Raw genomic sequence first — 22,372 nt, 5'->3', positions numbered from 1 at the left:
TTCCGCTGCGCCACTCTGCTCTGCCTCAGTTCTCATTGCCTGCTCATTTCCATTAGCTCCAGAGCTCTCATTGCAGTTTGACTGGATTGCAAGGCAGATTTGAGAAAATGCAGATGAGATGATCAGGACAAGTCAAAGGAGGTGCGTAGTCGGATACGGAAATGGCTGCACGTTCCCCAGTGAAAGCCTGCCGGTCGTAGTTTTCATTCCCGTGTCAGGCTGTGGGTTGTGAAAGGCAAAATGTGTGCGGCTCTCCTATCGTGGCACCTAAAGGGTTAGCCTAGCAGAGGATGGTTTCGATCCATCGACCTCTGGGTTATGGGCCCAGCACGCTTCCGCTGCGCCACTCTGCTCCGCCTCACCCCAGATGGGACCCGAACCCACAATCCCTGGCTTAGGAGGCCAGTGCCTTATCCATTAGGCCACTGGGGCTTACCAGCTACGCTCCATCAGAGCCTTTGCTCCACTGGTATCAAAGGAATGTTTTAAATGTCGGGATAGCCGGACAAAGCCACTATGTTGAATTTTCGGGTCTCGGGCCCTGAGCCGGCAGAAAGCACTCCAGACTGACTGTGGCAGGTGAGCATGGCTATATTTCCTGATTTGAAATGTTTACATGTCAGAAGATCGTTTGAAGAGATGTTTGCATTTTACACGACAGTGTAAAGTGACGGGAAGATCAAGACTAAGTGAAGTGAACGTGTACATAAACGTGGAAGTGGCTACAGGTTCCCCACTCGGAAGCCCCCTCCACTCGCCGTTCTCAGCGCTGGCCCAGACTCTGAGGGAAATGGCGCGCGTCAACGCGCAGGAGAGGCCTCTAAAAACTCGGCCTAGCAGAGGATGGTTTCGATCCATCGACCTCTGGGTTATGGGCCCAGCACGCTTCCGCTGCGCCACTCTGCTCTGCCTCAGTTCTCATTGCCTGCTCATTTCCATTAGCTCCAGTGCTCTCATTGCAGTTTGACTGGATTGCAAGGCAGATTTGAGAAAATGCAGATGAGATGATCAGGACAAGTCAAAGGAGGTGCGTAGTCGGATACGGAAATGGCTGCACGTTCCCCAGTGAAAGCCTGCCGGTCGTAGTTTTCATTCCCGTGTCAGGCTGTGGGTTGTGAAAGGCAAAATGTGTGCGGCTCTCCTATCGTGGCACCTAAAGGGTTAGCCTAGCAGAGGATGGTTTCGATCCATCGACCTCTGGGTTATGGGCCCAGCACGCTTCCGCTGCGCCACTCTGCTCCGCCTCACCCCAGATGGGACTCGAACCCACAATCCCTGGCTTAGGAGGCCAGTGCCTTATCCATTAGGCCACTGGGGCTTACCAGCTGCGCTCCATCAGAGCCTTTGCTCCACTGGTATCAAAGGAATGTTTTAAATGTCGGGATAGCCGGACAAAGCCACTGTGTTGAATTTTCGGGTCTCGGGCCCTGAGCCGGCAGAAAGCACTCCAGACTGACTGTGGCAGGTGAGCATGGCTATATTTCCTGATTTGAAATGTTTCCATGTCAGAAGATCGTTTGAAGAGATGTTTGCATTTTACACGACAGTGTAAAGTGACGGGAAGATCAAGACTAAGTGAAGTGAACGTGTATATAAACGTGGAAGTGGCTACAGGTTCCCCACTCGGAAGCCCCCTCCACTCGCCGTTCTCAGCGCTGGCCCAGACTCTGAGGGAAATGGCGCGCGTCAACGCGCAGGAGAGGCCTCTAAAAACTCGGCCTAGCAGAGGATGGTTTCGATCCATCGACCTCTGGGTTATGGGCCCAGCACGCTTCCGCTGCGCCACTCTGCTCTGCCTCAGTTCTCATTGCCTGCTCATTTCCATTAGCTCCAGTGCTCTCATTGCAGTTTGACTGGATTGCAAGGCAGATTTGAGAAAATGCAGATGAGATGATCAGGACAAGTCAAAGGAGGTGCGTAGTCGGATACGGAAATGGCTGCACGTTCCCCAGTGAAAGCCTGCCGGTCGTAGTTTTCATTCCCGTGTCAGGCTGTGGGTTGTGAAAGGCAAAATGTGTGCGGCTCTCCTATCGTGGCACCTAAAGGGTTAGCCTAGCAGAGGATGGTTTCGATCCATCGACCTCTGGGTTATGGGCCCAGCACGCTTCCGCTGCGCCACTCTGCTCTGCCTCAGTTCTCATTGCCTGCTCATTTCCATTAGCTCCAGTGCTCTCATTGCAGTTTGACTGGATTGCAAGGCAGATTTGAGAAAATGCAGATGAGATGATCAGGACAAGTCAAAGGAGGTGCGTAGTCGGATACGGAAATGGCTGCACGTTCCCCAGTGAAAGCCTGCCGGTCGTAGTTTTCATTCCCGTGTCAGGCTGTGGGTTGTGAAAGGCAAAATGTGTGCGGCTCTCCTATCGTGGCACCTAAAGGGTTAGCCTAGCAGAGAATGGTTTCGATCCATCGACCTCTGGGTTATGGGCCCAGCACGCTTCCGCTGCGCCACTCTGCTCTGCCTCACCCCAGATGGGACTCGAACCCACAATCCCTGGCTTAGGAGGCCAGTGCCTTATCCATTAGGCCACTGGGGCTTACCAGCTGCGCTCCATCAGAGCCTTTGCTCCACTGGTATCAAAGGAATGTTTTAAATGTCGGGATAGCCGGACAAAGCCACTGTGTTGAATTTTCGGGTCTCGGGCCCTGAGCCGGCAGAAAGCACTCCAGACTGACTGTGGCAGGTGAGCATGGCTATATTTCCTGATTTGAAATGTTTCCATGTCAGAAGATCGTTTGAAGAGATGTTTGCATTTTACACGACAGTGTAAAGTGACGGGAAGATCAAGACTAAGTGAAGTGAACGTGTATATAAACGTGGAAGTGGCTACAGGTTCCCCACTCGGAAGCCCCCTCCACTCGCCGTTCTCAGCGCTGGCCCAGACTCTGAGGGAAATGGCGCGCGTCAACGCGCAGGAGAGGCCTCTAAAAACTCGGCCTAGCAGAGGATGGTTTCGATCCATCGACCTCTGGGTTATGGGCCCAGCACGCTTCCGCTGCGCCACTCTGCTCTGCCTCAGTTCTCATTGCCTGCTCATTTCCATTAGCTCCAGTGCTCTCATTGCAGTTTGACTGGATTGCAAGGCAGATTTGAGAAAATGCAGATGAGATGATCAGGACAAGTCAAAGGAGGTGCGTAGTCGGATACGGAAATGGCTGCACGTTCCCCAGTGAAAGCCTGCCGGTCGTAGTTTTCATTCCCGTGTCAGGCTGTGGGTTGTGAAAGGCAAAATGTGTGCGGCTCTCCTATCGTGGCACCTAAAGGGTTAGCCTAGCAGAGGATGGTTTCGATCCATCGACCTCTGGGTTATGGGCCCAGCACGCTTCCGCTGCGCCACTCTGCTCTGCCTCAGTTCTCATTGCCTGCTCATTTCCATTAGCTCCAGTGCTCTCATTGCAGTTTGACTGGATTGCAAGGCAGATTTGAGAAAATGCAGATGAGATTATCAGGACAAGTCAAAGGAGGTGCGTAGTCGGATACGGAAATGGCTGCACGTTCCCCAGTGAAAGCCTGCCGGTCGTAGTTTTCATTCCCGTGTCAGGCTGTGGGTTGTGAAAGGCAAAATGTGTGCGGCTCTCCTATCGTGGCACCTAAAGGGTTAGCCTAGCAGAGAATGGTTTCGATCCATCGACCTCTGGGTTATGGGCCCAGCACGCTTCCGCTGCGCCACTCTGCTCTGCCTCACCCCAGATGGGACTCGAACCCACAATCCCTGGCTTAGGAGGCCAGTGCCTTAGCCATTAGGCCACTGGGGCTTACCAGCTGCGCTCCATCAGAGCCTTTGCTCCACTGGTATCAAAGGAATGTTTTAAATGTCGGGATAGCCGGACAAAGCCACTGTGTTGAATTTTCGGGTCTCGGGCCCTGAGCCGGCAGAAAGCACTCCAGACTGACTGTGGCAGGTGAGCATGGCTATATTTCCTGATTTGAAATGTTTCCATGTCAGAAGATCGTTTGAAGAGATGTTTGCATTTTACACGACAGTGTAAAGTGACGGGAAGATCAAGACTAAGTGAAGTGAACGTGTATATAAACGTGGGAGTGGCTACAGGTTCCCCACTCGGAAGCCCCCTCCACTCGCCGTTCTCAGCGCTGGCCCAGACTCTGAGGGAAATGGCGCGCGTCAACGCGCAGGAGAGGCCTCTAAAAACTCGGCCTAGCAGAGGATGGTTTCGATCCATCGACCTCTGGGTTATGGGCCCAGCACGCTTCCGCTGCGCCACTCTGCTCTGCCTCAGTTCTCATTGCCTGCTCATTTCCATTAGCTCCAGTGCTCTCATTGCAGTTTGACTGGATTGCAAGGCAGATTTGAGAAAATGCAGATGAGATGATCAGGACAAGTCAAAGGAGGTGCGTAGTCGGATACGGAAATGGCTGCACGTTCCCCAGTGAAAGCCTGCCGGTCGTAGTTTTCATTCCCGTGTCAGGCTGTGGGTTGTGAAAGGCAAAATGTGTGCGGCTCTCCTATCGTGGCACCTAAAGGGTTAGCCTAGCAGAGGATGGTTTCGATCCATCGACCTCTGGGTTATGGGCCCAGCACGCTTCCGCTTCCCGGACTTCCATAAACGTGGAAGTGGCTACAGGTTCCCCACTCGGAAGCCCCGTCCACTCGCCGTTCTCAGCGCTGGCCCAGACTCTGAGGGAAATGGCGCGCGTCAACGCGCAGGAGAGGCCTCTAAAAACTCGGCCTAGCAGAGGATGGTTTCGATCCATCGACCTCTGGGTTATGGGCCCAGCACGCTTCCGCTGCGCCACTCTGCTCCGCCTCACCCCAGATGGGACACGAACCCACAATCCCTGGCTTAGGAGGCCAGTGCCTTATCCATTAGGCCACTGGGGCTTACCAGCTGCGCTCCATCAGAGCCTTTGCTCCACTGGTATCAAAGGAATGTTTTAAATTTCGGGATAGCCGGACAAAGCCACTGTGTTGAATTTTCGGGTCTCGGGCCCTGAGCCGGCAGAAAGCACTCCAGACTGACTGTGGCAGGTGAGCATGGCTATATTTCCTGATTTGAAATGTTTCCATGTCAGAAGATCGTTTGAAGAGATGTTTGCATTTTACACGAAAGTGTAAAGTGACGGGAAGATCAAGACTAAGTGAAGTGAACGTGTATGTAAACGTGGAAGTGGCTACAGGTTCCCCACTCGGAAGCCCCCTCCACTCGCCGTTCTCAGCGCTGGCCCAGACTCTGAGGGAAATGGCGCGCGTCAACGCGCAGGAGAGGCCTCTAAAAACTCGGCCTAGCAGAGGATGGTTTCGATCCATCGACCTCTGGGTTATGGGCCCAGCACGCTTCCGCTGCGCCACTCTGCTCTGCCTCAGTTCTCATTGCCTGCTCATTTCCATTAGCTCCAGAGCTCTCATTGCAGTTTGACTGGATTGCAAGGCAGATTTGAGAAAATGCAGATGAGATGATCAGGACAAGTCAAAGGAGGTGCGTAGTCGGATACGGAAATGGCTGCACGTTCCCCAGTGAAAGCCTGCCGGTCGTAGTTTTCATTCCCGTGTCAGGCTGTGGGTTGTGAAAGGCAAAATGTGTGCGGCTCTCCTATCGTGGCACCTAAAGGGTTAGCCTAGCAGAGGATGGTTTCGATCCATCGACCTCTGGGTTATGGGCCCAGCACGCTTCCGCTGCGCCACTCTGCTCCGCCTCACCCCAGATGGGACCCGAACCCACAATCCCTGGCTTAGGAGGCCAGTGCCTTATCCATTAGGCCACTGGGGCTTACCAGCTACGCTCCATCAGAGCCTTTGCTCCACTGGTATCAAAGGAATGTTTTAAATGTCGGGATAGCCGGACAAAGCCACTATGTTGAATTTTCGGGTCTCGGGCCCTGAGCCGGCAGAAAGCACTCCAGACTGACTGTGGCAGGTGAGCATGGCTATATTTCCTGATTTGAAATGTTTACATGTCAGAAGATCGTTTGAAGAGATGTTTGCATTTTACACGACAGTGTAAAGTGACGGGAAGATCAAGACTAAGTGAAGTGAACGTGTACATAAACGTGGAAGTGGCTACAGGTTCCCCACTCGGAAGCCCCCTCCACTCGCCGTTCTCAGCGCTGGCCCAGACTCTGAGGGAAATGGCGCGCGTCAACGCGCAGGAGAGGCCTCTAAAAACTCGGCCTAGCAGAGGATGGTTTCGATCCATCGACCTCTGGGTTATGGGCCCAGCACGCTTCCGCTGCGCCACTCTGCTCTGCCTCAGTTCTCATTGCCTGCTCATTTCCATTAGCTCCAGTGCTCTCATTGCAGTTTGACTGGATTGCAAGGCAGATTTGAGAAAATGCAGATGAGATGATCAGGACAAGTCAAAGGAGGTGCGTAGTCGGATACGGAAATGGCTGCACGTTCCCCAGTGAAAGCCTGCCGGTCGTAGTTTTCATTCCCGTGTCAGGCTGTGGGTTGTGAAAGGCAAAATGTGTGCGGCTCTCCTATCGTGGCACCTAAAGGGTTAGCCTAGCAGAGGATGGTTTCGATCCATCGACCTCTGGGTTATGGGCCCAGCACGCTTCCGCTGCGCCACTCTGCTCCGCCTCACCCCAGATGGGACTCGAACCCACAATCCCTGGCTTAGGAGGCCAGTGCCTTATCCATTAGGCCACTGGGGCTTACCAGCTGCGCTCCATCAGAGCCTTTGCTCCACTGGTATCAAAGGAATGTTTTAAATGTCGGGATAGCCGGACAAAGCCACTGTGTTGAATTTTCGGGTCTCGGGCCCTGAGCCGGCAGAAAGCACTCCAGACTGACTGTGGCAGGTGAGCATGGCTATATTTCCTGATTTGAAATGTTTCCATGTCAGAAGATCGTTTGAAGAGATGTTTGCATTTTACACGACAGTGTAAAGTGACGGGAAGATCAAGACTAAGTGAAGTGAACGTGTATATAAACGTGGAAGTGGCTACAGGTTCCCCACTCGGAAGCCCCCTCCACTCGCCGTTCTCAGCGCTGGCCCAGACTCTGAGGGAAATGGCGCGCGTCAACGCGCAGGAGAGGCCTCTAAAAACTCGGCCTAGCAGAGGATGGTTTCGATCCATCGACCTCTGGGTTATGGGCCCAGCACGCTTCCGCTGCGCCACTCTGCTCTGCCTCAGTTCTCATTGCCTGCTCATTTCCATTAGCTCCAGTGCTCTCATTGCAGTTTGACTGGATTGCAAGGCAGATTTGAGAAAATGCAGATGAGATGATCAGGACAAGTCAAAGGAGGTGCGTAGTCGGATACGGAAATGGCTGCACGTTCCCCAGTGAAAGCCTGCCGGTCGTAGTTTTCATTCCCGTGTCAGGCTGTGGGTTGTGAAAGGCAAAATGTGTGCGGCTCTCCTATCGTGGCACCTAAAGGGTTAGCCTAGCAGAGGATGGTTTCGATCCATCGACCTCTGGGTTATGGGCCCAGCACGCTTCCGCTGCGCCACTCTGCTCTGCCTCAGTTCTCATTGCCTGCTCATTTCCATTAGCTCCAGTGCTCTCATTGCAGTTTGACTGGATTGCAAGGCAGATTTGAGAAAATGCAGATGAGATGATCAGGACAAGTCAAAGGAGGTGCGTAGTCGGATACGGAAATGGCTGCACGTTCCCCAGTGAAAGCCTGCCGGTCGTAGTTTTCATTCCCGTGTCAGGCTGTGGGTTGTGAAAGGCAAAATGTGTGCGGCTCTCCTATCGTGGCACCTAAAGGGTTAGCCTAGCAGAGAATGGTTTCGATCCATCGACCTCTGGGTTATGGGCCCAGCACGCTTCCGCTGCGCCACTCTGCTCTGCCTCACCCCAGATGGGACTCGAACCCACAATCCCTGGCTTAGGAGGCCAGTGCCTTATCCATTAGGCCACTGGGGCTTACCAGCTGCGCTCCATCAGAGCCTTTGCTCCACTGGTATCAAAGGAATGTTTTAAATGTCGGGATAGCCGGACAAAGCCACTGTGTTGAATTTTCGGGTCTCGGGCCCTGAGCCGGCAGAAAGCACTCCAGACTGACTGTGGCAGGTGAGCATGGCTATATTTCCTGATTTGAAATGTTTCCATGTCAGAAGATCGTTTGAAGAGATGTTTGCATTTTACACGACAGTGTAAAGTGACGGGAAGATCAAGACTAAGTGAAGTGAACGTGTATATAAACGTGGAAGTGGCTACAGGTTCCCCACTCGGAAGCCCCCTCCACTCGCCGTTCTCAGCGCTGGCCCAGACTCTGAGGGAAATGGCGCGCGTCAACGCGCAGGAGAGGCCTCTAAAAACTCGGCCTAGCAGAGGATGGTTTCGATCCATCGACCTCTGGGTTATGGGCCCAGCACGCTTCCGCTGCGCCACTCTGCTCTGCCTCAGTTCTCATTGCCTGCTCATTTCCATTAGCTCCAGTGCTCTCATTGCAGTTTGACTGGATTGCAAGGCAGATTTGAGAAAATGCAGATGAGATGATCAGGACAAGTCAAAGGAGGTGCGTAGTCGGATACGGAAATGGCTGCACGTTCCCCAGTGAAAGCCTGCCGGTCGTAGTTTTCATTCCCGTGTCAGGCTGTGGGTTGTGAAAGGCAAAATGTGTGCGGCTCTCCTATCGTGGCACCTAAAGGGTTAGCCTAGCAGAGGATGGTTTCGATCCATCGACCTCTGGGTTATGGGCCCAGCACGCTTCCGCTGCGCCACTCTGCTCTGCCTCAGTTCTCATTGCCTGCTCATTTCCATTAGCTCCAGTGCTCTCATTGCAGTTTGACTGGATTGCAAGGCAGATTTGAGAAAATGCAGATGAGATTATCAGGACAAGTCAAAGGAGGTGCGTAGTCGGATACGGAAATGGCTGCACGTTCCCCAGTGAAAGCCTGCCGGTCGTAGTTTTCATTCCCGTGTCAGGCTGTGGGTTGTGAAAGGCAAAATGTGTGCGGCTCTCCTATCGTGGCACCTAAAGGGTTAGCCTAGCAGAGAATGGTTTCGATCCATCGACCTCTGGGTTATGGGCCCAGCACGCTTCCGCTGCGCCACTCTGCTCTGCCTCACCCCAGATGGGACTCGAACCCACAATCCCTGGCTTAGGAGGCCAGTGCCTTAGCCATTAGGCCACTGGGGCTTACCAGCTGCGCTCCATCAGAGCCTTTGCTCCACTGGTATCAAAGGAATGTTTTAAATGTCGGGATAGCCGGACAAAGCCACTGTGTTGAATTTTCGGGTCTCGGGCCCTGAGCCGGCAGAAAGCACTCCAGACTGACTGTGGCAGGTGAGCATGGCTATATTTCCTGATTTGAAATGTTTCCATGTCAGAAGATCGTTTGAAGAGATGTTTGCATTTTACACGACAGTGTAAAGTGACGGGAAGATCAAGACTAAGTGAAGTGAACGTGTATATAAACGTGGGAGTGGCTACAGGTTCCCCACTCGGAAGCCCCCTCCACTCGCCGTTCTCAGCGCTGGCCCAGACTCTGAGGGAAATGGCGCGCGTCAACGCGCAGGAGAGGCCTCTAAAAACTCGGCCTAGCAGAGGATGGTTTCGATCCATCGACCTCTGGGTTATGGGCCCAGCACGCTTCCGCTGCGCCACTCTGCTCTGCCTCAGTTCTCATTGCCTGCTCATTTCCATTAGCTCCAGTGCTCTCATTGCAGTTTGACTGGATTGCAAGGCAGATTTGAGAAAATGCAGATGAGATGATCAGGACAAGTCAAAGGAGGTGCGTAGTCGGATACGGAAATGGCTGCACGTTCCCCAGTGAAAGCCTGCCGGTCGTAGTTTTCATTCCCGTGTCAGGCTGTGGGTTGTGAAAGGCAAAATGTGTGCGGCTCTCCTATCGTGGCACCTAAAGGGTTAGCCTAGCAGAGGATGGTTTCGATCCATCGACCTCTGGGTTATGGGCCCAGCACGCTTCCGCTGCGCCACTCTGCTCCGCCTCACCCCAGATGGGACTCGAACCCACAATCCCTGGCTTAGGAGGCCAGTGCCTTATCCATTAGGCCACTGGGGCTTACCAGCTGCGCTCCATCAGAGCCTTTGCTCCACTGGTATCAAAGGAATGTTTTAAATGTCGGGATAGCCGGACAAAGCCACTGTGTTGAATTTTCGGGTCTCGGGCCCTGAGCCGGCAGAAAGCACTCCAGACTGACTGTGGCAGGTGAGCATGGCTATATTTCCTGATTTGAAATGTTTCCATGTCAGAAGATCGTTTGAAGAGATGTTTGCATTTTACACGACAGTGTAAAGTGACGGGAAGATCAAGACTAAGTGAAGTGAACGTGTATATAAACGTGGAAGTGGCTACAGGTTCCCCACTCGGAAGCCCCCTCCACTCGCCGTTCTCAGCGCTGGCCCAGACTCTGAGGGAAATGGCGCGCGTCAACGCGCAGGAGAGGCCTCTAAAAACTCGGCCTAGCAGAGGATGGTTTCGATCCATCGACCTCTGGGTTATGGGCCCAGCACGCTTCCGCTGCGCCACTCTGCTCTGCCTCAGTTCTCATTGCCTGCTCATTTCCATTAGCTCCAGTGCTCTCATTGCAGTTTGACTGGATTGCAAGGCAGATTTGAGAAAATGCAGATGAGATGATCAGGACAAGTCAAAGGAGGTGCGTAGTCGGATACGGAAATGGCTGCACGTTCCCCAGTGAAAGCCTGCCGGTCGTAGTTTTCATTCCCGTGTCAGGCTGTGGGTTGTGAAAGGCAAAATGTGTGCGGCTCTCCTATCGTGGCACCTAAAGGGTTAGCCTAGCAGAGGATGGTTTCGATCCATCGACCTCTGGGTTATGGGCCCAGCACGCTTCCGCTGCGCCACTCTGCTCCGCCTCACCCCAGATGGGACTCGAACCCACAATCCCTGGCTTAGGAGGCCAGTGCCTTATCCATTAGGCCACTGGGGCTTACCAGCTGCGCTCCATCAGAGCCTTTGCTCCACTGGTATCAAAGGAATGTTTTAAATGTCGGGATAGCCGGACAAAGCCACTGTGTTGAATTTTCGGGTCTCGGGCCCTGAGCCGGCAGAAAGCACTCCAGACTGACTGTGGCAGGTGAGCATGGCTATATTTCCTGATTTGAAATGTTTCCATGTCAGAAGATCGTTTGAAGAGATGTTTGCATTTTACACGACAGTGTAAAGTGACGGGAAGATCAAGACTAAGTGAAGTGAACGTGTATATAAACGTGGAAGTGGCTACAGGTTCCCCACTCGGAAGCCCCCTCCACTCGCCGTTCTCAGCGCTGGCCCAGACTCTGAGGGAAATGGCGCGCGTCAACGCGCAGGAGAGGCCTCTAAAAACTCTGCCTAGCAGAGGATGGTTTCGATCCATCGACCTCTGGGTTATGGGCCCAGCACGCTTCCGCTGCGCCACTCTGCTCTGCCTCAGCTCTCATTGCCTGCTCATTTCCATTAGCTCCAGTGCTCTCATTGCAGTTTGACTGGATTGCAAGGCAGATTTGAGAAAATGCAGATGAGATGATCAGGACAAGTCAAAGGAGGTGCGTAGTCGGATACGGAAATGGCTGCACGTTCCCCAGTGAAAGCCTGCCGGTCGTAGTTTTCATTCCCGTGTCAGGCTGTGGGTTGTGAAAGGCAAAATGTGTGCGGCTCTCCTATCGTGGCACCTAAAGGGTTAGCCTAGCAGAGGATGGTTTCGATCCATCGACCTCTGGGTTATGGGCCCAGCACGCTTCCGCTGCGCCACTCTTCTCCGCCTCACCCCAGATGGGACTCGAACCCACAATCCCTGGCTTAGGAGGCCAGTGCCTTATCCATTAGGCCACTGGGGCTTACCAGCTGCGCTCCATCAGAGCCTTTGCTCCACTGGTATCAAAGGAATGTTTTAAATGTCGGGATAGCCGGACAAAGCCACTGTGTTGAATTTTCGGGTCTCGGGCCCTGAGCCGGCAGAAAGCACTCCAGACTGACTGTGGCAGGTGAGCATGGCTATATTTCCTGATTTGAAATGTTTCCATGTCAGAAGATCGTTTGAAGAGATGTTTGCATTTTACACGACAGTGTAAAGTGACGGGAAGATCAAGACTAAGTGAAGTGAACGTGTATATAAACGTGGAAGTGGCTACAGGTTCCCCACTCGGAAGCCCCCTCCACTCGCCGTTCTCAGCGCTGGCCCAGACTCTGAGGGAAATGGCGCGCGTCAACGCGCAGGAGAGGCCTCTAAAAACTCTGCCTAGCAGAGGATGGTTTCGATCCATCGACCTCTGGGTTATGGGCCCAGCACGCTTCCGCTGCGCCACTCTGCTCTGCCTCAGTTCTCATTGCCTGCTCATTTCCATTAGCTCCAGTGCTCTCATTGCAGTTTGACTGGATTGCAAGGCAGATTTGAGAAAATGCAGATGAGATGATCAGGACAAGTCAAAGGAGGTGCGTAGTCGGATACGGAAATGGCTGCACGTTCCCCAGTGAAAGCCTGCCGGTCGTAGTTTTCATTCCCGTGTCAGGCTGTGGGTTGTGAAAGGCAAAATGTGTGCGGCTCTCCTATCGTGGCACCTAAAGGGTTAGCCTAGCAGAGGATGGTTTCGATCCATCGACCTCTGGGTTATGGGCCCAGCACGCTTCCGCTGCACCACTCTGCTCCGCCTCACCCCAGATGGGACTCGAACCCACAATCCCTGGCTTAGGAGGCCAGTGCCTTATCCATTAGGCCACTGGGGCTTACCAGCTGCGCTCCATCAGAGCCTTTGCTCCACTGGTATCAAAGGAATGTTTTAAATGTCGGGATAGCCGGACAAAGCCACTGTGTTGAATTTTCGGGTCTCGGGCCCTGAGCCGGCAGAAAGCACTCCAGACTGACTGTGGCAGGTGAGCATGGCTATATTTCCTGATTTGAAATGTTTCCATGTCAGAAGATCGTTTGAAGAGATGTTTGCATTTTACACGACAGTGTAAAGTGACGGGAAGATCAAGACTAAGTGAAGTGAACGTGTATATAAACGTGGAAGTGGCTACAGGTTCCCCACTCGGAAGCCCCCTCCACTCGCCGTTCTCAGCGCTGGCCCAGACTCTGAGGGAAATGGCGCGCGTCAACGCGCAGGAGAGGCCTCTAAAAACTTGGCCTAGCAGAGGATGGTTTCGATCCATCGACCTCTGGGTTATGGGCCCAGCACGCTTCCGCTGCGCCACTCTGCTCTGCCTCAGTTCTCATTGCCTGCTCATTTCCATTAGCTCCAGTGCTCTCATTGCAGTTTGACTGGATTGCAAGGCAGATTTGAGAAAATGCAGATTTGATGATCAGGACAAGTCAAAGGAGGTGCGTAGTCGGATACGGAAATGGCTGCACGTTCCCCAGTGAAAGCCTGCCGGTCGTAGTTTTCATTCCCGTGTCAGGCTGTGGGTTGTGAAAGGCAAAATGTGTGCGGCTCTCCTATCGTGGCACCTAAAGGGTTAGCCTAGCAGAGGATGGTTTCGATCCATCGACCTCTGGGTTATGGGCCCAGCACGCTTCCGCTGCGCCACTCTGCTCCGCCTCACCCCAGATGGGACTCGAACCCACAATCCCTGGCTTAGGAGGCCAGTGCCTTATCCATTAGGCCACTGGGGCTTACCAGCTGCGCTCCATCAGAGCCTTTGCTCCACTGGTATCAAAGGAATGTTTTAAATGTCGGGATAGCCGGACAAAGCCACTGTGTTGAATTTTCGGGTCTCGGGCCCTGAGCCGGCAGAAAGCACTCCAGACTGACTGTGGCAGGTGAGCATGGCTATATTTCCTGATTTGAAATGTTTCCATGTCAGAAGATCGTTTGAAGAGATGTTTGCATTTTACACGACAGTGTAAAGTGACGGGAAGATCAAGACTAAGTGAAGTGAACGTGTATATAAACGTGGAAGTGGCTACAGGTTCCCCACTCGGAAGCCCCCTCCACTCGCCGTTCTCAGCGCTGGCCCAGACTCTGAGGGAAATGGCGCGCATCAACGCGCAGGAGAGGCCTCTAAAAACTCTGCCTAGCAGAGGATGGTTTCGATCCATCGACCTCTGGGTTATGGGCCCAGCACGCTTCCGCTGCGCCACTCTGCTCTGCCTCAGTTCTCATTGCCTGCTCATTTCCATTAGCTCCAGTGCTCTCATTGCAGTTTGACTGGATTGCAAGGCAGATTTGAGAAAATGCAGATGAGATGATCAGGACAAGTCAAAGGAGGTGCGTAGTCGGATACGGAAATGGCTGCACGTTCCCCAGTGAAAGCCTGCCGGTCGTAGTTTTCATTCCCGTGTCAGGCTGTGGGTTGTGAAAGGCAAAATGTGTGCGGCTCTCCTATCGTGGCACCTAAAGGGTTAGCCCAGCAGAGGATGGTTTCTATCCATCGACCTCTGGGTTATGGGCCCAGCACGCTTCCGCTGCGCCACTCTGCTCCGCCTCACCCCAGATGGGACTCGAACCCACAATCCCTGGCTTAGGAGGCCAGTGCCTTATCCATTAGGCCACTGGGGCTTACCAGCTGCGCTCCATCAGAGCCTTTGCTCCACTGGTATCAAAGGAATGTTTTAAATGTCGGGATAGCCGGACAAAGCCACTGTGTTGAATTTTCGGGTCTCGGGCCCTGAGCCGGCAGAAAGCACTCCAGACTGACTGTGGCAGGTGAGCATGGCTATATTTCCTGATTTGAAATGTTTCCATGTCAGAAGATCGTTTGAAGAGATGTTTGCATTTTACACGACAGTGTAAAGTGACGGGAAGATCAAGACTAAGTGAAGTGAACGTGTATATAAACGTGGAAGTGGCTACAGGTTCCCCACTCGGAAGCCCCCTCCACTCGCCGTTCTCAGCGCTGGCCCAGACTCTGAGGGAAATGGCGCGCGTCAACGCGCAGGAGAGGCCTCTAAAAACTCGGCCTAGCAGAGGATGGTTTCGATCCATCGACCTCTGGGTTATGGGCCCAGCACGCTTCCGCTGCGCCACTCTGCTCTGCCTCAGTTCTCATTGCCTGCTCATTTCCATTAGCTCCAGTGCTCTCATTGCAGTTTGACTGGATTGCAAGGCAGATTTGAGAAAATGCAGATGAGATGATCAGGACAAGTCAAAGGAGGTGCGTAGTCGGATACGGAAATGGCTGCACGTTCCCCAGTGAAAGCCTGCCGGTCGTAGTTTTCATTCCCGTGTCAGGCTGTGGGTTGTGAAAGGCAAAATGTGTGCGGCTCTCCTATCGTGGCACCTAAAGGGTTAGCCTAGCAGAGGATGGTTTCGATCCATCGACCTCTGGGTTATGGGCCCAGCACGCTTCCGCTGCGCCACTCTGCTCCGCCTCACCCCAGATGGGACTCGAACCCACAATCCCTGGCTTAGGAGGCCAGTGCCTTATCCATTAGGCCACTGGGGCTTACCAGCTGCGCTCCATCAGAGCCTTTGCTCCACTGGTATCAAAGGAATGTTTTAAATGTCGGGATAGCCGGACAAAGCCACTGTGTTGAATTTTCGGGTCTCGGGCCCTGAGCCGGCAGAAAGCACTCCAGACTGACTGTGGCAGGTGAGCATGGCTATATTTCCTGATTTGAAATGTTTCCATGTCAGAAGATCGTTTGAAGAGATGTTTGCATTTTACACGACAGTGTAAAGTGACGGGAAGATCAAGACTAAGTGAAGTGAACGTGTATATAAACGTGGAAGTGGCTACAGGTTCCCCACTCGGAAGCCCCCTCCACTCGCCGTTCTCAGCGCTGGCCCAGACTCTGAGGGAAATGGCGCGCGTCAACGCGCAGGAGAGGCCTCTAAAAACTCTGCCTAGCAGAGGATGGTTTCGATCCATCGACCTCTGGGTTATGGGCCCAGCACGCTTCCGCTGCGCCACTCTGCTCTGCCTCAGCTCTCATTGCCTGCTCATTTCCATTAGCTCCAGTGCTCTCATTGCAGTTTGACTGGATTGCAAGGCAGATTTGAGAAAATGCAGATGAGATGATCAGGACAAGTCAAAGGAGGTGCGTAGTCGGATACGGAAATGGCTGCACGTTCCCCAGTGAAAGCCTGCCGGTCGTAGTTTTCATTCCCGTGTCAGGCTGTGGGTTGTGAAAGGCAAAATGTGTGCGGCTCTCCTATCGTGGCACCTAAAGGGTTAGCCTAGCAGAGGATGGTTTCGATCCATCGACCTCTGGGTTATGGGCCCAGCACGCTTCCGCTGCGCCACTCTGCTCCGCCTCACCCCAGATGGGACTCGAACCCACAATCCCTGGCTTAGGAGGCCAGTGCCTTATCCATTAGGCCACTGGGGCTTACCAGCTGCGCTCCATCAGAGCCTTTGCTCCACTGGTATCAAAGGAATGTTTTAAATGTCGGGATAGCCGGACAAAGCCACTGTGTTGAATTTTCGGGTCTCGGGCCCTGAGCCGGCAGAAAGCACTCCAGACTGACTGTGGCAGGTGAGCATGGCTATATTTCCTGATTTGAAATGTTTCCATGTCAGAAGATCGTTTGAAGAGATGTTTGCATTTTACACGACAGTGTAAAGTGACGGGAAGATCAAGACTAAGTGAAGTGAACGTGTATATAAACGTGGAAGTGGCTACAGGTTCCCCACTCGGAAGCCCCCTCCACTCGCCGTTCTCAGCGCTGGCCCAGACTCTGAGGGAAATGGCGCGCGTCAACGCGCAGGAGAGGCCTCTAAAAACTCTGCCTAGCAGAGGATGGTTTCGATCCATCGACCTCTGGGTTATGGGCCCAGCACGCTTCCGCTGCGCCACTCTGCTCTGCCTCAGTTCTCATTGCCTGCTCATTTCCATTAGCTCCAGTGCTCTCATTGCAGTTTGACTGGATTGCAAGGCAGATTTGAGAAAATGCAGATGAGATGATCAGGACAAGTCAAAGGAGGTGCGTAGTCGGATACGGAAATGGCTGCACGTTCCCCAGTGAAAGCCTGCCGGTCGTAGTTTTCATTCCCGTGTCAGGCTGTGGGTTGTGAAAGGCAAAATGTGTGCGGCTCTCCTATCGTGGCACCTAAAGGGTTAGCCTAGCAGAGGATGGTTTCGATCCATCGACCTCTGGGTTATGGGCCCAGCACGCTTCCGCTGCACCACTCTGCTCCGCCTCACCCCAGATGGGACTCGAACCCACAATCCCTGGCTTAGGAGGCCAGTGCCTTATCCATTAGGCCACTGGGGCTTACCAGCTGCGCTCCATCAGAGCCTTTGCTCCACTGGTATCAAAGGAATGTTTTAAATGTCGGGATAGCCGGACAAAGCCACTGTGTTGAATTTTCGGGTCTCGGGCCCTGAGCCGGCAGAAAGCACTCCAGACTGACTGTGGCAGGTGAGCATGGCTATATTTCCTGATTTGAAATGTTTCCATGTCAGAAGATCGTTTGAAGAGATGTTTGCATTTTACACGACAGTGTAAAGTGACGGGAAGATCAAGACTAAGTGAAGTGAACGTGTATATAAACGTGGAAGTGGCTACAGGTTCCCCACTCGGAAGCCCCCTCCACTCGCCGTTCTCAGCGCTGGCCCAGACTCTGAGGGAAATGGCGCGCGTCAACGCGCAGGAGAGGCCTCTAAAAACTTGGCCTAGCAGAGGATGGTTTCGATCCATCGACCTCTGGGTTATGGGCCCAGCACGCTTCCGCTGCGCCACTCTGCTCTGCCTCAGTTCTCATTGCCTGCTCATTTCCATTAGCTCCAGTGCTCTCATTGCAGTTTGACTGGATTGCAAGGCAGATTTGAGAAAATGCAGATTTGATGATCAGGACAAGTCAAAGGAGGTGCGTAGTCGGATACGGAAATGGCTGCACGTTCCCCAGTGAAAGCCTGCCGGTCGTAGTTTTCATTCCCGTGTCAGGCTGTGGGTTGTGAAAGGCAAAATGTGTGCGGCTCTCCTATCGTGGCACCTAAAGGGTTAGCCTAGCAGAGGATGGTTTCGATCCATCGACCTCTGGGTTATGGGCCCAGCACGCTTCCGCTGCGCCACTCTGCTCCGCCTCACCCCAGATGGGACTCGAACCCACAATCCCTGGCTTAGGAGGCCAGTGCCTTATCCATTAGGCCACTGGGGCTTACCAGCTGCGCTCCATCAGAGCCTTTGCTCCACTGGTATCAAAGGAATGTTTTAAATGTCGGGATAGCCGGACAAAGCCACTGTGTTGAATTTTCGGGTCTCGGGCCCTGAGCCGGCAGAAAGCACTCCAGACTGACTGTGGCAGGTGAGCATGGCTATATTTCCTGATTTGAAATGTTTCCATGTCAGAAGATCGTTTGAAGAGATGTTTGCATTTTACACGACAGTGTAAAGTGACGGGAAGATCAAGACTAAGTGAAGTGAACGTGTATATAAACGTGGAAGTGGCTACAGGTTCCCCACTCGGAAGCCCCCTCCACTCGCCGTTCTCAGCGCTGGCCCAGACTCTGAGGGAAATGGCGCGCATCAACGCGCAGGAGAGGCCTCTAAAAACTCTGCCTAGCAGAGGATGGTTTCGATCCATCGACCTCTGGGTTATGGGCCCAGCACGCTTCCGCTGCGCCACTCTGCTCTGCCTCAGTTCTCATTGCCTGCTCATTTCCATTAGCTCCAGTGCTCTCATTGCAGTTTGACTGGATTGCAAGGCAGATTTGAGAAAATGCAGATGAGATGATCAGGACAAGTCAAAGGAGGTGCGTAGTCGGATACGGAAATGGCTGCACGTTCCCCAGTGAAAGCCTGCCGGTCGTAGTTTTCATTCCCGTGTCAGGCTGTGGGTTGTGAAAGGCAAAATGTGTGCGGCTCTCCTATCGTGGCACCTAAAGGGTTAGCCCAGCAGAGGATGGTTTCTATCCATCGACCTCTGGGTTATGGGCCCAGCACGCTTCCGCTGCGCCACTCTGCTCCGCCTCACCCCAGATGGGACTCGAACCCACAATCCCTGGCTTAGGAGGCCAGTGCCTTATCCATTAGGCCACTGGGGCTTACCAGCTGCGCTCCATCAGAGCCTTTGCTCCACTGGTATCAAAGGAATGTTTTAAATGTCGGGATAGCCGGACAAAGCCACTGTGTTGAATTTTCGGGTCTCGGGCCCTGAGCCGGCAGAAAGCACTCCAGACTGACTGTGGCAGGTGAGCATGGCTATATTTCCTGATTTGAAATGTTTCCATGTCAGAAGATCGTTTGAAGAGATGTTTGCATTTTACACGACAGTGTAAAGTGACGGGAAGATCAAGACTAAGTGAAGTGAACGTGTATATAAACGTGGAAGTGGCTACAGGTTCCCCACTCGGAAGCCCCCTCCACTCGCCGTTCTCAGCGCTGGCCCAGACTCTGAGGGAAATGGCGCGCGTCAACGCGCAGGAGAGGCCTCTAAAAACTCTGCCTAGCAGAGGATGGTTTCGATCCATCGACCTCTGGGTTATGGGCCCAGCACGCTTCCGCTGCGCCACTCTGCTCTGCCTCAGTTCTCATTGCCTGCTCATTTCCATTAGCTCCAGTGCTCTCATTGCAGTTTGACTGGATTGCAAGGCAGATTTGAGAAAATGCAGATGAGATGATCAGGACAAGTCAAAGGAGGTGCGTAGTCGGATACGGAAATGGCTGCACGTTCCCCAGTGAAAGCCTGCCGGTCGTAGTTTTCATTCCCGTGTCAGGCTGTGGGTTGTGAAAGGCAAAATGTGTGCGGCTCTCCTATCGTGGCACCTAAAGGGTTAGCCTAGCAGAGGATGGTTTTGATCCATCGACCTCTGGGTTATGGGCCCAGCACGCTTCCGCTGCGCCACTCTGCTCCGCCTCAACCCAGATGGGACTCGAACCCACAATCCCTGGCTTAGGAGGCCAGTGCCTTATCCATTAGGCCACTGGGGCTTACCAGCTGCGCTCCATCAGAGCCTTTGCTCCACTGGTATCAAAGGAATGTTTTAAATGTCGGGATAGCCGGACAAAGCCACTGTGTTGAATTTTCGGGTCTCGGGCCCTGAGCCGGCAGAAAGCACTCCAGACTGACTGTGGCAGGTGAGCATGGCTATATTTCCTGATTTGAAATGTTTCCATGTCAGAAGATCGTTTGAAGAGATGTTTGCATTTTACACGACAGTGTAAAGTGACGGGAAGATCAAGACTAAGTGAAGTGAACGTGTATATAAACGTGGAAGTGGCTACAGGTTCCCCACTCGGAAGCCCCCTCCACTCGCCGTTCTCAGCGCTGGCCCAGACTCTGAGGGAAATGGCGCGCGTCAACGCGCAGGAGAGGCCTCTAAAAACTTGGCCTAGCAGAGGATGGTTTCGATCCATCGACCTCTGGGTTATGGGCCCAGCACGCTTCCGCTGCGCCACTCTGCTCTGCCTCAGTTCTCATTGCCTGCTCATTTCCATTAGCTCCAGTGCTCTCATTGCAGTTTGACTGGATTGCAAGGCAGATTTGAGAAAATGCAGATGAGATGATCAGGACAAGTCAAAGGAGGTGCGTAGTCGGATACGGAAATGGCTGCACGTTCCCCAGTGAAAGCCTGCCGGTCGTAGTTTTCATTCCCGTGTCAGGCTGTGGGTTGTGAAAGGCAAAATGTGTGCGGCTCTCCTATCGTGGCACCTAAAGGGTTAGCCTAGCAGAGGATGGTTTCGATCCATCGACCTCTGGGTTATGGGCCCAGCACGCTTCCGCTGCGCCACTCTGCTCCGCCTCACCCCAGATGGGACTCGAACCCACAATCCCTGGCTTAGGAGGCCAGTGCCTTATCCATTAGGCCACTGGGGCTTACCAGCTACGCTCCATCAGAGCCTTTGCTCCACTGGTATCAAAGGAATGTTTTAAATGTCGGGATAGCCGGACAAAGCCACTGTGTTGAATTTTCGGGTCTCGGGCCCTGAGCCGGCAGAAAGCACTCCAGACTGACTGTGGCAGGTGAGCATGGCTATATTTCCTGATTTGAAATGTTTCCATGTCAGAAGATCGTTTGAAGAGATGTTTGCATTTTACACGACAGTGTAAAGTGACGGGAAGATCAAGACTAAGTGAAGTGAACGTGTATATAAACGTGGAAGTGGCTACAGGTTCCCCACTCGGAAGCCCCCTCCACTCGCCGTTCTCAGCGCTGGCCCAGACTCTGAGGGAAATGGCGCGCGTCAACGCGCAGGAGAGGCCTCTAAAAACTCTGCCTAGCAGAGGATGGTTTCGATCCATCGACCTCTGGGTTATGGGCCCAGCACGCTTCCGCTGCGCCACTCTGCTCTGCCTCAGTTCTCATTGCCTGCTCATTTCCATTAGCTCCAGTGCTCTCATTGCAGTTTGACTGGATTGCAAGGCAGATTTGAGAAAATGCAGATGAGATGATCAGGACAAGTCAAAGGAGGTGCGTAGTCGGATACGGAAATGGCTGCACGTTCCCCAGTGAAAGCCTGCCGGTCGTAGTTTTCATTCCCGTGTCAGGCTGTGGGTTGTGAAAGGCAAAATGTGTGCGGCTCTCCTATCGTGGCACCTAAAGGGTTAGCCTAGCAGAGGATGGTTTCGATCCATCGACCTCTGGGTTATGGGCCCAGCACGCTTCCGCTGCGCCACTCTGCTCCGCCTCACCCCAGACGGGACTCGAACCCACAATCCCTGGCTTAGGAGGCCAGTGCCTTATCCATTAGGCCACTGGGGCTTACCAGCTGCGCTCCATCAGAGCCTTTGCTCCACTGGTATCAAAGGAATGTTTTAAATGTCGGGATAGCCGGACAAAGCCACTGTGTTGAATTTTCGGGTCTCGGGCCCTGAGCCGGCAGAAAGCACTCCAGACTGACTGTGGCAGGTGAGCATGGCTATATTTCCTGATTTGAAATGTTTCCATGTCAGAAGATCGTTTGAAGAGATGTTTGCATTTTACACGACAGTGTAAAGTGACGGGAAGATCAAGACTAAGTGAAGTGAACGTGTATATAAACGTGGAAGTGGCTACAGGTTCCCCACTCGGAAGCCCCCTCCACTCGCCGTTCTCAGCGCTGGCCCAGACTCTGAGGGAAATGGCGCGCGTCAACGCGCAGGAGAGGCCTCTAAAAACTCAGCCTAGCAGAGGATGGTTTCGATCCATCGACCTCTGGGTTATGGGCCCAGCACGCTTCCGCTGCGCCACTCTGCTCTGCCTCAGTTCTCATTGCCTGCTCATTTCCATTAGCTCCAGTGCTCTCATTGCAGTTTGACTGGATTGCAAGGCAGATTTGAGAAAATGCAGATGAGATGATCAGGACAAGTCAAAGGAGGTGCGTAGTCGGATACGGAAATGGCTGCACGTTCCCCAGTGAAAGCCTGCCGGTCGTAGTTTTCATTCCCGTGTCAGGCTGTGGGTTGTGAAAGGCAAAATGTGTGCGGCTCTCCTATCGTGGCACCTAAAGGGTTAGCCTAGCAGAGGATGGTTTCGATCCATCGACCTCTGGGTTATGGGCCCAGCACGCTTCCGCTGCGCCACTCTGCTCCGCCTCACCCCAGATGGGACTCGAACCCACAATCCCTGGCTTAGGAGGCCAGTGCCTTATCCATTAGGCCACTGGGGCTTACCAGCTGCGCTCCATCAGAGCCTTTGCT

The 22,372-nt window shown here is 53.3% G+C and overlaps 21 non-coding genes across 21 annotated transcripts; all 21 read right to left on the bottom strand.

Annotated features, from left to right (window-relative positions):
- Positions 1-1,245: 1,245 nt before the first annotated feature.
- Positions 1,246-1,318, bottom strand: trnar-ccu. Its single transcript has one exon. It is a non-coding gene; the product is annotated as a tRNA-Arg (tRNA).
- A 1,146-nt stretch (positions 1,319-2,464) lies between these two features.
- trnar-ccu lies at positions 2,465-2,537 on the bottom strand. Its single transcript has one exon. It is a non-coding gene; the product is annotated as a tRNA-Arg (tRNA).
- Positions 2,538-3,683: 1,146 nt separating this feature from the next.
- Positions 3,684-3,756, bottom strand: trnar-ccu. Its single transcript has one exon. It is a non-coding gene; the product is annotated as a tRNA-Arg (tRNA).
- Positions 3,757-6,540: 2,784 nt separating this feature from the next.
- Positions 6,541-6,613, bottom strand: trnar-ccu. Its single transcript has one exon. It is a non-coding gene; the product is annotated as a tRNA-Arg (tRNA).
- A 1,146-nt stretch (positions 6,614-7,759) lies between these two features.
- On the bottom strand, positions 7,760-7,832 carry trnar-ccu. The gene has a single exon. It is a non-coding gene; the product is annotated as a tRNA-Arg (tRNA).
- A 1,146-nt stretch (positions 7,833-8,978) lies between these two features.
- trnar-ccu lies at positions 8,979-9,051 on the bottom strand. Its single transcript has one exon. It is a non-coding gene; the product is annotated as a tRNA-Arg (tRNA).
- An 813-nt stretch (positions 9,052-9,864) lies between these two features.
- On the bottom strand, positions 9,865-9,937 carry trnar-ccu. Its single transcript has one exon. It is a non-coding gene; the product is annotated as a tRNA-Arg (tRNA).
- An 813-nt stretch (positions 9,938-10,750) lies between these two features.
- On the bottom strand, positions 10,751-10,823 carry trnar-ccu. The gene has a single exon. It is a non-coding gene; the product is annotated as a tRNA-Arg (tRNA).
- Positions 10,824-11,636: 813 nt separating this feature from the next.
- Positions 11,637-11,709, bottom strand: trnar-ccu. Its single transcript has one exon. It is a non-coding gene; the product is annotated as a tRNA-Arg (tRNA).
- Positions 11,710-12,522: 813 nt separating this feature from the next.
- On the bottom strand, positions 12,523-12,595 carry trnar-ccu. Its single transcript has one exon. It is a non-coding gene; the product is annotated as a tRNA-Arg (tRNA).
- Positions 12,596-13,408: 813 nt separating this feature from the next.
- Positions 13,409-13,481, bottom strand: trnar-ccu. Its single transcript has one exon. It is a non-coding gene; the product is annotated as a tRNA-Arg (tRNA).
- An 813-nt stretch (positions 13,482-14,294) lies between these two features.
- trnar-ccu lies at positions 14,295-14,367 on the bottom strand. The gene has a single exon. It is a non-coding gene; the product is annotated as a tRNA-Arg (tRNA).
- An 813-nt stretch (positions 14,368-15,180) lies between these two features.
- Positions 15,181-15,253, bottom strand: trnar-ccu. Its single transcript has one exon. It is a non-coding gene; the product is annotated as a tRNA-Arg (tRNA).
- An 813-nt stretch (positions 15,254-16,066) lies between these two features.
- trnar-ccu lies at positions 16,067-16,139 on the bottom strand. The gene has a single exon. It is a non-coding gene; the product is annotated as a tRNA-Arg (tRNA).
- Positions 16,140-16,952: 813 nt separating this feature from the next.
- Positions 16,953-17,025, bottom strand: trnar-ccu. The gene has a single exon. It is a non-coding gene; the product is annotated as a tRNA-Arg (tRNA).
- An 813-nt stretch (positions 17,026-17,838) lies between these two features.
- trnar-ccu lies at positions 17,839-17,911 on the bottom strand. Its single transcript has one exon. It is a non-coding gene; the product is annotated as a tRNA-Arg (tRNA).
- Positions 17,912-18,724: 813 nt separating this feature from the next.
- On the bottom strand, positions 18,725-18,797 carry trnar-ccu. Its single transcript has one exon. It is a non-coding gene; the product is annotated as a tRNA-Arg (tRNA).
- An 808-nt stretch (positions 18,798-19,605) lies between these two features.
- On the bottom strand, positions 19,606-19,683 carry trnar-ccu. The gene has a single exon. It is a non-coding gene; the product is annotated as a tRNA-Arg (tRNA).
- Positions 19,684-20,496: 813 nt separating this feature from the next.
- trnar-ccu lies at positions 20,497-20,569 on the bottom strand. The gene has a single exon. It is a non-coding gene; the product is annotated as a tRNA-Arg (tRNA).
- Positions 20,570-21,382: 813 nt separating this feature from the next.
- Positions 21,383-21,455, bottom strand: trnar-ccu. The gene has a single exon. It is a non-coding gene; the product is annotated as a tRNA-Arg (tRNA).
- Positions 21,456-22,268: 813 nt separating this feature from the next.
- trnar-ccu lies at positions 22,269-22,341 on the bottom strand. The gene has a single exon. It is a non-coding gene; the product is annotated as a tRNA-Arg (tRNA).
- Between the last annotated feature and the right edge of the window lie 31 nt (positions 22,342-22,372).

Source organism: Alosa sapidissima, chromosome 21, assembly GCF_018492685.1.
Source record: "Alosa sapidissima isolate fAloSap1 chromosome 21, fAloSap1.pri, whole genome shotgun sequence".
NCBI lineage: Eukaryota > Metazoa > Chordata > Actinopteri > Clupeiformes > Clupeidae > Alosa > Alosa sapidissima.
Note: the sequence above shows the minus strand (reverse complement) of the source record. Positions and strands in the feature narration are given on the sequence as shown.